At 41.4% G+C, this 13,095-nt stretch overlaps 1 long non-coding RNA gene across 8 annotated transcripts in view; it reads right to left on the minus strand.

Moving 5' to 3' along the window:
• Positions 1–13,095, minus strand: part of LOC111170020 (uncharacterized) — a 42,441-nt gene that overhangs the window by 6,653 nt on the left and 22,693 nt on the right. For 4 of the 8 annotated variants that reach the window (XR_002643332.3, XR_002643328.3, XR_016390812.1 and 1 more), the window contains 2 exons: positions 11,264–11,370; positions 4,686–9,771 (listed from right to left, as the gene is read on the minus strand). This is a non-coding gene — a long non-coding RNA (uncharacterized LOC111170020). Of the gene's footprint in view, positions 1–4,685; positions 9,772–11,263; positions 11,371–13,095 lie in introns of those variants that run through there. The other 4 variants (XR_016390816.1, XR_016390814.1, XR_016390813.1 and 1 more) reach the window with 4 other exon arrangements.

Raw genomic sequence — 13,095 nt, forward strand, 5'->3', positions numbered from 1 at the left:
CTTGTGCTGTATTCTGTAGATATGAATATATGAGTAAAATGTCTTTATAAGTTCCCCTGTTGAAGGCTCTTCTTTGTTTACGTGTTTCTTTTTTCTTCTTTTTTTTTTTGTTTTTGGTCTACTTTCTGTATTTATAGCCATACCTGCCATCTGTTCTTGTGCACATATGCATTTATCTAGCATATATGTTAAAATTTTTATTTAAATGAACATTTCCACTTTTTAATTTTGTTCTTACTAATTTTAACTTAGTTCTTTGAATGAAATTATACATATTTTTCAACTACCCCATTGTTAGATTTTGATACAGACTTATTATACATTACATAAACTCAGTTTTACAGCGTACACACACTTAGAGGGTTTTGGGGTTTTTTAAATAATTTTTATTGGAGTATAGTTGATTTACAATGTTGTGTTAGTTTCAAGTGTACAGCAAAGTAAATCGCTTATAAATATACATATATTCATTCTTTTCTAGAGTCTTCTCCCATATAGGTCATTACAGAGTACTGAGTAGAGTTCCCTGTGTTATAAAGTAAGTCCTAATTAGTTATCTGTTTTATATATAGTAGTGTGTATATATCAATCCCAGTCTCCCAAATTATCCCCCCCTCCCCACTTTCCCCCGGTAACAAGAAGTTTGTTTCTACACCTGTGGCTCTGTTTCTGCTTTGTAAATAAGTTTATTTCTATTATTTTTTGTTTTTTAGCAATATCATCGTACCTTTTTCTGTTTGACTTACTTCACTCAGTATGACAGTCTCTAGGTCCATCCATGTTGCTACCGATGGCATTATTCTTTTTTATGGCTTTTTTATCCAGCGTGTATACGTACCACATCTTTATCCACTCCTCCATTGGTGGACACTTAAGTTGCTTCCATGTCTTGGCTGTTGTAAATAGTGCTACAGTAAACATTGTGCTGCTTGTTTCTTTTCAGATTGTGGTTTTCTATGGATATATGCACAGGAGTCGGATTGCTGGATTATATGGTACTTCTATATTTAGTTTTTTAAGGAACCTCTATACTGTTCTCCATAGTGGCTGTACCAATTTACATTCCCACCAGCAGTGTAGGAGGGTTCCCATTTTTCCACATCCTCTCCAGCATTTATTATTTGTAGACTTTTTGATGATGGCCATTCTGACCAGTGTGAGGTGGTTCCCACTGTAGTTTTTATTTACATTTCTCTAATAGTAGTGATGTTGAGCATCTTTTCATGTGCATTTGCCCATCTGAATGTCTTTGGAGAAATGTCTATTTAGGTCTTCTGCCAATTTATTGATTGGATTGTTTGTGGTTTTTTCGATACTGATCTGCGTGAACTATTTGATTATTTTGGAAATTAATCCCTTGTCAGTTGCTTCGTTTGCAAATATTTTCTCCCATTTTGTGGGTTGTCTTTTCGTCTTTTTTATGGTTTCCTTTGCTGTGCACAACCTCGTAAGGTTAATTAGGTTCCATTTGTTTTTGTTTTTATTCTCATTACTCTAGGAGGTGGGTCAAAAAAGATCTTGCTGCGCTTTATGTCGAAAGTGTTCTGCGTATGTTTTCCTCTAAGAGTTTTATAGTGTCTGGCCTTCACTTAGGTCTTTAATCAATTTTGACTTTTTGTGTATGGTGTTAGTGGGTGTTCTCATTTCATTCTTTTACATGTAGCTGTCTAGTTTTCCTAACACGACTTATTGAAGACACTGTCCTTTCTCCACTTTACATTCTTGCCTCCTTTGTCATAGATTAGGTGACCATAGGTGTGTGGGTTTATCTCTTGACTTTTTATCTATCCTGTTCCATCAATCTGTATTTCTGTTTTTGTGCCAGTACCAAAATTTTGGTTACTCTAACTTTGTAGTATAGTCTGGAGTCAGGGAGCCTGATTCTTCTGGCTCCGTTTTTCTTTCTCAAGGTTGCTTTGGCTATTCGAGGTCTTTCTGTTTCCATACAAATGGTAAAATTATTTGTTCTAGTTCTGTGAAAAATGCCATTGGTAATTTGTTAGGGACTGCACTGAATCTGTAGACTGCTTTGGGTAGTATAGTCATTTTCACAATATAGATTCTTCCAATCCAAGAACATGATCTCTCTGTTTATGTCATGTTTGATTGCTATCATCAGCATCTTACAGTTTTCTGAGTACAGGTCTTTGGCCTCCTTAGGTACGTTTATTTTTATTATTTTAATAAATTTATTTATGTATTTATCTTGGGCTGCATTAGGCCTTTGTTGCTCCACGCAGGCTTTCTCTAGTCATGCCGAGCAGGGGCTACTTCCTCGTGGTGGTGCATGGGCTTCTTGTTGCAGTGGCGTTTTTTTCTTGTTGCAGAGCACAGGCTCTAGGCATGCAGGCTTCAGTAGTTATGGTATGGGGGCTCAGCTGTTCTGCGGCATGTGGGATCTTCTCGGACGAAGGCTCGAACCCACATCCCCTGCATTGGCAAGTGGATTCTTAACCACTGCGCCACCAGGGAAGCCCCTTAGGTAGGCTTATTCCTAGGTAGTTTATTCTTTTTGTTGCAGTGGTGAATGGGATTATTTCTTTAATTTCTCTTTCTGATCTTTCATTGTTAGTGTATAGGAATGCAAGAGATTTTTGTGCATTCATTTTGTATTCTGCAGCTTTACCAAATTCACTGATGAGCATAGTAGTTTTCTGATAGCATCTTTAGGATTTTCTCTGAGTAGTATCATGTCATCTGCAAACAGTGATAGTTTTACTACTTCCAATTTGCATTTCTTTTCTTTTTGTTCTCTGATTGCCGTGGCTAGAACTTCCGAAAGCATTGGCAGGAGTGGACATCCTTGTCTTGTACCTGATCTTTGAGGAAATGCTTTCAGTGTTTCACCATTGAGAATGATGTTAGCTGTGGGTTTGTTGTATATGACCTTTATTATGTTGAGGTAGGTTCCCCCATGCCAACTTTCTGGAGAGTTTTTATCATAAATGAGTTTTGAATTTTGTCAAAAGCTTTTTCTGCATCTATTGAGATGATCATATGGGTTTTATTCTTTAATTTGTTAATACGGTGTATCACATTGATTGATTTGCATATATTGAAGAATCCTTGCATCCCTGGGTAAATCCTACTTGATCATGGTGTATGATCCTTTTAATGTGTTGTAGTCAGTTTGCTAGTATTTTATTGAGGAGTTTTTGCATGTATGTTCATCAGTGATATTGGCCTGTAATTTTCTTGTGTGTGGGTGGTATGTTTTGTTTTGATATCAGGGTGATGACCTCACAGAATGAGCTTGGGAGTGTCTCCTGCAGTTTTTTATAGGTGTTTTCTTTTTAAATGTTTGATAAGTTCTTCTATGAGGCCATCTGGTCCTGGCCTTTCTGTTTGTTGGAAGTTTTTTTCTAAATCAGTTTTAATTTCAGTACTGGTCAGTGGTTTGTTCATATTTTCTTTTTCTTCCTGGCTCAGTCTTAGTAAGTTGTATTTTTCTAGGAATTTGCCTATTTCTTCTAGGTTGTCCATTTTATTGTATATAGTTGCTTGCAGTAGTCTCTTAGGAGCCTTTGTATTTTTGTGGTGTCCGTTTTTATTGATTTGAGCCCTCCCCTGTTGTTCTTGATGACTCTGGCAAGGTTTATGTTTTCAAAAAAACAGCTTTTAGTTTCATTGATCTTTGCTATTATTTGCTTTAGGTGTAAGTAAGATTAGGTTGTTTATTGAAGATTTTTCTTGTTTCCTGAGAAAATATTGTATTGTTATAAACTTCGCTCTTAGAACTGTTTTTGCTACGTCCCGTAGTTTTGGATCAGTGTGTTTTCATCATCCTTTGTCTCTAGGTAGTTTTTTTGTTTTCGCGGTATGCAGGCCTCTCACTGTTGTGGCCTCTCCCGTTGCGCAGCACAGGCTCCGGGCGCACAGGCTCAGGGGCCATGGCTCACAGGCCCAGCTGCTCCGCGTCATGTGGGATCTTCCCATACCGGGGCACAAAACTGTGTCCCCTGCATCGGCAGGCGGACTCTCAACCACTGCACCACCAGGGAACCCTCTAGGTAGTTTTTGATTTTCTTTCATGTATTCAGTGATCCATTGTTTTTTAGTAACATGTTCAGCCTCCATGTGTGGGTTTTTTTTTAAATAGTTCATTGTGTAATTTATTTCTAATCTCATATGGACAAGGTGCTTGATATGATTTCACTTAAATTTGCCAAGGTTTTCTTTGTGGCCCAGGATGTGTTCTATCCTGGAGAATGTTCTAGGTATACTTGAAAAGAATGTGTATTCAGTTGCTTTTGGATGCAATGCCTTAAATATCAATTAAGGCCATCTTGTCTAATGTGTCATTTAAGGCTTATTTTTCCATATTGATTCTCTGGATGATCTGTCCATTGGTGTAAGTGGGGTGTTAAAGTCCCCCCATCATTGTGTTGCTGTCAGTTTCTCTTCTTACAGCTGTTAGCCTTTTTTGCATTATAGATTGATCCCTTGATCATTCTGCAGTACTTCTTTGTCTCTTGTAACAGTCTTAAAGTCTATTTTGTGTGATATGAGTATTGCTACTCTAGCTTTCTTTGGATTTCATATAGGCAATTTCTTTTATTTTTTCTTCTTCCCATGGCTTGAGGGATCATAGTTCCCCAACTTTGGATTTGTTTTTGTCTGGTGTTCTGTCTTCCCTTCCTTTTGATTTCATCTCTTGTGGTTTGATGATTATCTTTAGTGTTGTGTTTGGGGTTGTTTTTTTTTTTTATTTTTTTGAACCTATTGTAATTTTTTGGTTTGCAGTCTGCCTGTGTGTTTTTTTTCTTTTTGGCTGAGTTGGGTGTTTGTTGCTGTGTGCGGGCTTTTCTAGTTGCGGCAATTGGGGGCTACTCTTCATTACAGTGTGCAGGCTTCTCATTTACATGGCTTCTCATTGCAGAGCATTGGCTCTAGACACGCGAGCTCAGTAATTGTGGCTTGGGGGCTCTAGAGTGCACACTCGGTAGTTGTGGCACACAGGCTTACTTGCTCCATGGCATGTGTGATCTTCCCCGACCAGGACTTGAACCCGTGTCCCCTGCACCTATGTGGTTTTTATATAGCAGTCTATGTATGTACAGGATTGTTTTGAGGTGCTGGTGTCTTAATTTCAAATGCAATTCCCATTTCCTGCATTTGTACTCCTCATGGTTGCTGTTTTGATATATTTCGTGTGTGGATGGTTTCCTTCTTTTACTGTCTGTTTGCCTTTACTGATGAGCTTTCCCTTTTGTGATTTTCTTGTTTCTAGTTGTGGCCTTTTCTTTTCTGCCTAGAGAAGTTCTTTTAACACTTTTTGCAAAGTTGGTCTGGTGGTGCTGAATTCTCTTTGCTTTTGCTTGTCTGTCTGTAAAGCTTTTAATTTCTCCATCTAATCTGAATGAAAGCCTTGCTGAGTAGAGTATTGCTGGTTGTAGGTTTTTTCCCTTTCACCACTTTAAATATATATTGTGCCACTTTGGCCTGCAGAGGTTTCTATTGAAAAATCAGCTGATATAGCCTTATGGTGTATGTTATTTGTTGCTTTTCCCTTGCTGCTTTTAATATTTTTCCTTTGTGTTTAATTTGTATCAGTTTGATTAATATGTGTTTTGGTGTGTTTCTCCTTGGGTTTATCCTGTATGGGACTCTGCACTTCTTGGACTCGGGTGTTTCCTTTCCCATGTTAGGGATGTTTTCGGCTGTAATCTCCTCAAATATTTTCTCAGGCCCTTTCCCTTTCTCTTCTTCGACCCTTATAATGCAAATGTTGGTTCATTAAATGTTGTTATTTCCACCACTCTGTCATCCAGCTCACTTAGTCTTTCTTCTACCTTAGTTATCTGCTATTGAATCCCTCCAGTGTATTTTTAATTTCAGTTATTGTATTGTTCATCAAATCTACCTTTCTTTTAAACATTTATTGTATCTTCTCCATCTGTTTCCATTCTTTTTCTGAGATTTTGAATCATCTTTACTATCATTACTCTGAATTCTTTTTCAGGTACAATGTGATTGTACTCTTCAAATAATGCTTATGTATTGTTTTATTTATTTTTGGCTGTGTCAGGTCTTAGTTGCAGCACACAGGATCTTTCGTTGAAGCACATGGGCTCAGTTGCCCCACCACAGTATGTGGGATCAAACCTGCATCCCCTGCATTGGAAGGCAGATTTTTAACCACTGGACCACCAGGGAAGTTCCTGAATAATACTTATTTTAGTGGAAAATCATAAATGATTAAGCTATCTTGTTAAAATACTTGTTTTAAGGGTGATAAAATGAATCATTGTAAGTGTAAAAAGTTATAATGCTTTGTGAATCCCTAGCAAGGTGTTAAGAACTCAATAAGGTATTTCTGTGTTTCTACAATGCAGATGGACTAGAGGTCAAGTCCTATAGCTTGTTGCAGTTCTCTTAAGTTTAAAGAGTCAGCAATGATGCCCAGTTATCCCCAACTGCTGGAGGCCAAGCACTTTGATTCTGGCAAGAACCCCTTTTCCAGAGTCATTTTCAGTGTGAATTCAGTAAATTGTGCTTCATGATCTCTACCCCTGGAGAAGAAATCTAGTAGGAAATTACAGATAGTCTCTCTGAACAGGTATGGGGGGAAGAAATGGATATATCAAAGAATATGGTGGATAAGTATAAAAAGTATTCTTGAATCCTATTATGTAATGTTAGCACAATTCCAAATCAAAATTTAATCTATGGATTATGTAAGGTGGAGATTTTTATAAAGTAATAATTTTTAATATAACCAAAGTAAAATTTGAAAAGAACCATTTCCTCCCCAACACAATCCCTTATTCTTCTGGCTCACTGGGCTCCAGTCACACTAGCCTCGTGGATGCTGCTCATACACACCAGACATGACTCTGATAGAGAGGCTTTGCACTTTTTTGTCCCACTTCTGGACAGCCTTTTCTCAAGGTATCCACATGACCTTATGGCACAACTCTATAACATTTTCTGCCCTCTTTTACATGCTTTATTTTTCTCTTGAGTATTTGTCTTTGCCTGAAATATTAAATGGTTCACTCAGCAGAACCATTTATGGCCCCTGCACTGGTGTCAGGTGTCTTCGTGGACTTGGTGTCTGTAGACCCTAGGTTTTATGGACAGATTCCAATTTTTGGCAGCCAGTGGACTGAGACATGAAAGGTTGTCTTAGTAATGGGGCTAGTATATACAAATGCTTGAGGATGTGATTGTGATGGGAGTGCTCTAGGACTTGTAGGTCTGTTAACAACTGATAAGGACAGAGAACAAGGGAGGCAGAGTTAGAATGGTAGCACGAGGTTTCTGTTCTGAGAATGATGGTAGACATGTAATGTATGAGGAGGTTCAGTGAGTAATATGCATGTGAGGAAAGTGTGTGAAGTAATTAATTGCCCCAGGCCCTAGTACTAGAAGTATAAGAAAGATGGGGCTAAGTTTGCTTGTGTCTGGGAGACATGTGGGTACACTCAGGCTGTTGTCTTGGAGGAAAGGGAAAGGGCCATGCATACCAGGCTCACAGATTACATGGTATCTATCTGTCCACCTGCCTGTTGTTGCTCAGGGTTGTACATACTGATCAAGGAAGCATGAAGAGTTATTAGGCCCCACTGCCCTCTAAGTCACGGAGCTGGGGTGGATGATGAACCCAGAGTATGGGCTGGGTTTAGAAGTACTTATGGGGTTCTGGGGAGAGAGGCTGCTTATGTACAAATCTGTCCCATCATCACAGGGCCCTGTGACCTTTGAGGACGTGGCTGTGTACTTTTCCCAGGAGGAATGAAAGCTTCTTGATGAGGCCCAGAGATTCCTGTACTGTGATGTGATCCTGGAGCCCTTTGCACTTGTTGCATCATTGGGTAACGCCCTCCCACCTATCCCAGCATCCTAGGCAGGTCTCTGCCTTTCCCTTTTCCAAAGGCAAGTCTGTTTTTTCACAGACTCCTAGACAGTGGGCACGTCTCTATTACTGCTTCCCTCTCATCTGTGTTGTTGGTGCCAAGGCTGAATGAGTACGACCTCCTTTCAGAAGTATCCCCAGTACCAGCAGCTCTGAAGTTTTTTCAGTGAAGTTTTTCTGGGTCATAAGACTTGGCATTAGTTCAGTGGGTTCCATTAGTCTCAGCCACTCCCTGCTAAGTTGACTCTGTAGACCCACACACCTCTGTGCTCTAGGTTCTGCCCCCTTCCAGCTGATATTTCCTGGGCCCTGACTGTACCAGGAATTGTTGGGATCCAGCAGGGTCAGTGGTTCATTTTGTGACACTGTTTTTTTTTCCTCAGGTTTTTTGGGGGATTGGTTGTTCTCCTGGGCTAGTACTGACTGTTCACCTGTCCTGTCTTTCCCTTAGGACTTACATTTTCTAGGTTCCATATTGTTGTCCAGCTGGAGCTGGGAGGTGAACCCTGGGACATGACAGAGTGGACATGACTCCAAGCCCCAGCATGAGGGGTTCAAAGTGGGCTTGGCTCCATTGATTTGGCATCAGGGGTTCAAATTATATCAGGATCATGTCCTGTGCCCCACAGTGTTTTGGTGCCAAAGCCAGTGACTGTGTACCTCATTTCTGTGTGCACTCCCCCCAACATTGTGTCATTTCTCTGCTTTCAGTTTGTTGGTATGGAGCAGAGCACAAGGAGATAACTTCTGAGCAGAATGTTTCTGTAGAAGTGCCATGAATAAATACTTCAGAGACCTGTCCATCCAAAGTCCTGTCCCTGCAAGATGTGTAGCCTGGCCTTAAACAGTAAGTTTGCCTCTAGGTGAAGACCTGGGAACAATTCCTGGCCAGAAACTGTGTGTGTCAGGTGTGAAATTTCACCAGCATTGTGGAGGGAATCTCTTTAGAAGAGACAGGGTTGTAAGGCCTTTATGAGGAGCCACATAGTCCATGCATCCAAGAACTCCTTCACATGCCAGGAGGCTGGGAAGGATTTCCCTGGTAGCTCTAGCCTTCTCCAGCACCAGGTCACTCCACAAAAGGATGCTGACTGCACAGCAGTGTTTCACAATGGTCAAAGTCTCTATAAGTGCCATGAGTGTGGGAAAGCCTACTCCTGGATGTATAGGCTTGCAGAGCATGAGAGAGTCCACACAGGAGAGAGGCCTTAAGAAGACAGTCACACTGGAGGAAAAAAACACATGCATGCACTAAATATGGAGAATTCTTCAGCCAAAACACCCAGCTTACTGAACACCAAACAGGTCATGCCACAGAAAAAGACCATGAGTGCAGCAAATGTAAGAAAGCTTTCAGCCAAAGGTCTATAACCTCATCTATCACCAGAGTTCATACTGGAGAAAGACCTTGAGATGAGATGAGGAGAGTAGCAAATGAACTGTCTACTTAGTTAATACATCATACTGAATAGGCTTTGTGAGGGACTCATCAACAGAAGTTGAATGCCATACAACTGAACAACCCTAGTGTGCAGATTACCTGTCGAGGTTTGTAGGAAGCTTTTCAGGAGCTATGCTCTACTTTCTTACTGTCACTGTGAGTTTCTTACCTTTTCCAAGTGGCAGATCCCCATACTGGGACTCAGTCATCTAAGTGTGATCAGGGTAGGTAGCCTTTTGTGCTGTCGTATCCCCTGTAGAAGAGCATGGATTCCCTGAGCACGTGGGTTTTGTCATTCTCTTCCATCAACTGGCTAGGACAGGACACAGGAACAGGTTTTGTGGGTGTTCCAAACTTAGTATACCTCACTGGGGGTAGTATCATGGCAGAGAATAGTTTTCACTCCAGTTCTGGCCCATTTTGCATCGTTGTCCAAGGCCTTCTGGGGTAGAGTGCAGGGCTCTCTGTGGGACTAAAACAGGGAATTATAGGGAGAGACTACCAAAGAAGAAGGAATAAAATATAAAATTGCATTCATGTATGTTCCCACCACTGTGGCTGTTCTGCATTAAGGTTTTTGCAGAAACCTCCTTAGCCTCAGTCAGTGTCAGACTGAGTAACGTAAAGGTTTTAGGATTCCCTCAGCATCTGCAAAGTTTATCTCAAGGCCATTTGATGCACAGTGAAAACAATGGGGAATGAGTGTGGAAATCATGTAGTACAGGCATGTGATTTTTAGGACCCAGGCAGAGTTCTTGGATAACTTAAGTGGAAACACTTTTCAGGGACTCCCCTGGTGGCACGGTGGTTAAGAATCCACCTGCTGCAGGGGACAGGGGTTCAAGCCCTGGCCTGGGAAGATCCCACATGCCTCAAAGCAACTAGGCCTGTGTGCCACAACTACCAGAGCCTGTGCTCTGCAACAAGAGAGGCCACCACACCACAACAAAGAGTAGCCTCTGCTCACCACAGCTAGAGAAAGCCCAGGCACAGCAACAATGGCCCAACACAACCAAAAATAAATTTAAAAAAACATTTCATTGCTCACCAGTCTTCATCGCTACTACTACAGAATCCCTCCCATGAGACAAGGAATCAAGGATGGGGTTGTGGTTTGCCAGAGTTCTACTGAAAAGGAGATTCAGAGTAAGATTCAGGGGGATCCTTGGCTCCTGAAAGGCACATGGCACACACACACCCCAAATTCAGATTTTTATGTGGAGCCAAAATTTAATTGAGCTGTAGTATATGGGCATGTATTGAATTTGAACATACCTCATAACAGCTTGATTAAATTTTGATACATGTAAACCCCCAGAACCAGTGTCATAATTGTCATAATTACAAACATCCACCATCACTGCCACACCCACATTTGAACACCCCCTCACAACTCCCAGGCAACTTATTGTTCCTTTTTTCCCATTCAGTTAGTGTTTTCTAGACTTTTAATATCATTGGGGTCTTTATGTTCACATTATTATTATTTTTTTTTGCCACATCACACACCATGGGGCATCTACCCCAACCAGGGATCGAACCTGTGGCCCCTGCAGTGGAAGTACAGAGTCTTACACCCCTGGACCAGGGAAACCCCTGGTTTCATGTTTCAAAACGAATGAATAGGGTTGTATCCTTTTTGCATTCTAACAGTATGGGAACCTTCCATCCCCTGTGTTCCTCACCAGTAGTGGGTTGGTATGGTTACTGTTTTGAATATTACCTTTTTTTTTTTTTTTTGCGGTACACGGGCCTCTCACTGTTGTGGCCTCTCCCGTTGTGGAGCACAGGCTCTGGACGTGCAGGCTCAGCTGCCATGGCTCATGGGCCCAGCCACTCTGCGGCATGTGGGGATCTTCCCAGACTGGGGCACGAACCCGTGTCCCCTATATCGGCAGACTCTCAACCATTGCACCACTAGAGAAGCCCCAGAATATTAGCTGCTTTTAAAGTGTGATACATACCTCACTGTGGTCTGATGCATTTCCCTAGTGATTCACGATGTTGAACATTCCTGTGTTCATCTGCCAGGTGTATTGTTTTCTTTGATTAAATGTCTTTTTATTAGTAACTGTGGAGAGAATAAAAAGAAATGTGTTGCAACTTGAGTTTCTCAGTGACTTTGCTGGATGGAATAAATGTTCAGTGCCCCCCATGTATTAACATAGTCTCCATTACTGTAAGTCTAGCACCTACTTAAAAAAAAACCCAACACCCCCCCCCCCAATTATTGTATTTGCCAATTTCCCTGGTATGAATACTCCAACTGTGGGGAGTTTCACGCTGTGAGCAGGAGGTTATTTTACTGAACCAGAGGTGCAAGAAGCCAAACAGTGGGATGTCAAAGCTTGCCGGAGAGGAATTTCACTCACAAGGCAGCAAGCCAGGAGACAAAAAAGTCTCACAGCCACCTTCCTGGAGGTGAGGTGCTGTAGGGGACAAAGAGGCAGGGTAGTCTTAGGTGGGGGGAAGGGCAATCAGAGAAAAGGTGAGGCAGTAGTCAGTGTGTACAGCTGTATCTGCATTACAGGCTTCTGTTCTTCACACATAGCTGGACAAGAGCTGACTCCAATTTCCTAAAAAACAACTGAGGCTCCCTTCCCTACAGTGTCCCCACCCTGTCAGAGATGTTTTCTACAGTGGGGGACTTCCCTGGTGGTCCAGTGCTAAAGAATCCACCTTCCAATATAGGGGATGAGGGTGATACAACTGGTCAGGGACCTACGATCCCACATGCAGTGGGCAACTAAGCCTACATGCCACAAACTGAGCCCACTCCACAACTAGAGAAGAGAAAACCTACATGGCCCAACTAGGGAGGGAGCTTGGAGCACATGCAAGTAGGAGGAAAAAAAACCCACCCAAGTGAACTTAACCAATTAAGGCAATTCACAAGCGAGGGGTTTTGACATGATATTGTTCCCTTTTTTTTTTATAATTCTAGCTCAAGAAGTTGTTAGTCATCAACTTCTGTTAACCTATGGGGCACAGTTTCAAGGTCATCCAATGTGGACTGGGGAACACATGCAGTAGCACTCCTTTCTACTATTCCCTTATACAGATGCCCATAAATAAGGTTGAGGACATAGATAATAAATACCAACATGTATTAAAACAAGGGTACGAGTTTTGAGTATTTTTACTTGACCTGTATAAAGGATTACATCACAGGCCTGTGTTGTCCAATGTGTATTCATTTGAAAGAAACGTTTGACAGAGTGGCCCAACTCTTGGGAAATAAACCTCTGAGCCCTTGAAACATTTGGACTAATAAGAGTGTGTGTTTACCCGGGGCCTTGTGCCATTCTAATTTATATTAATAATTTGACATGCCAGTGGGTAGGGGAGCCTTAGGGTCTCTGTAGCTGTTTGACATTCAGAGAAGCTAGAAAGTTCAGCCACACAGGTGTCCCTTGTGCGTGACATACTAAAAAAAGCCTGTATACCAGGTCTTGTGTGAGGTCTCCCCTTAGCAGTACACTTCATATTGTCACCCACGGATGCTGTGAGGCCTAAGTGACAGGGCACAGGAAACTGGCAATGTGGTCCCTCTGTGACTTTGTCCTATTGTGCCATCTTTCCTGCTTTTCATCTGTATCCTTTCACTGTAACAGATCATTAGCCTTTTAATAGCTTCTCTAACTTCTGGAAGTGTGGATAGCAATTTATTTAACCTGAATGTGGTCTTCCCACATTCCAGAACGTAATTGTGCTTTTTAAAAAGCTTTGTTACGTATAATCAACTTAAAAATAAAATGCATTTTAAGTGCAGGGTTTGAAAAACATTGGCACAGGG

The sequence above is a fragment of the Delphinapterus leucas genome, chromosome 20 (assembly GCF_059928025.1).
Source record: "Delphinapterus leucas isolate spDelLeu-1000000601 "Yukka" chromosome 20, BTC_Dleu_Yukka2, whole genome shotgun sequence".
NCBI lineage: Eukaryota > Metazoa > Chordata > Mammalia > Artiodactyla > Monodontidae > Delphinapterus > Delphinapterus leucas.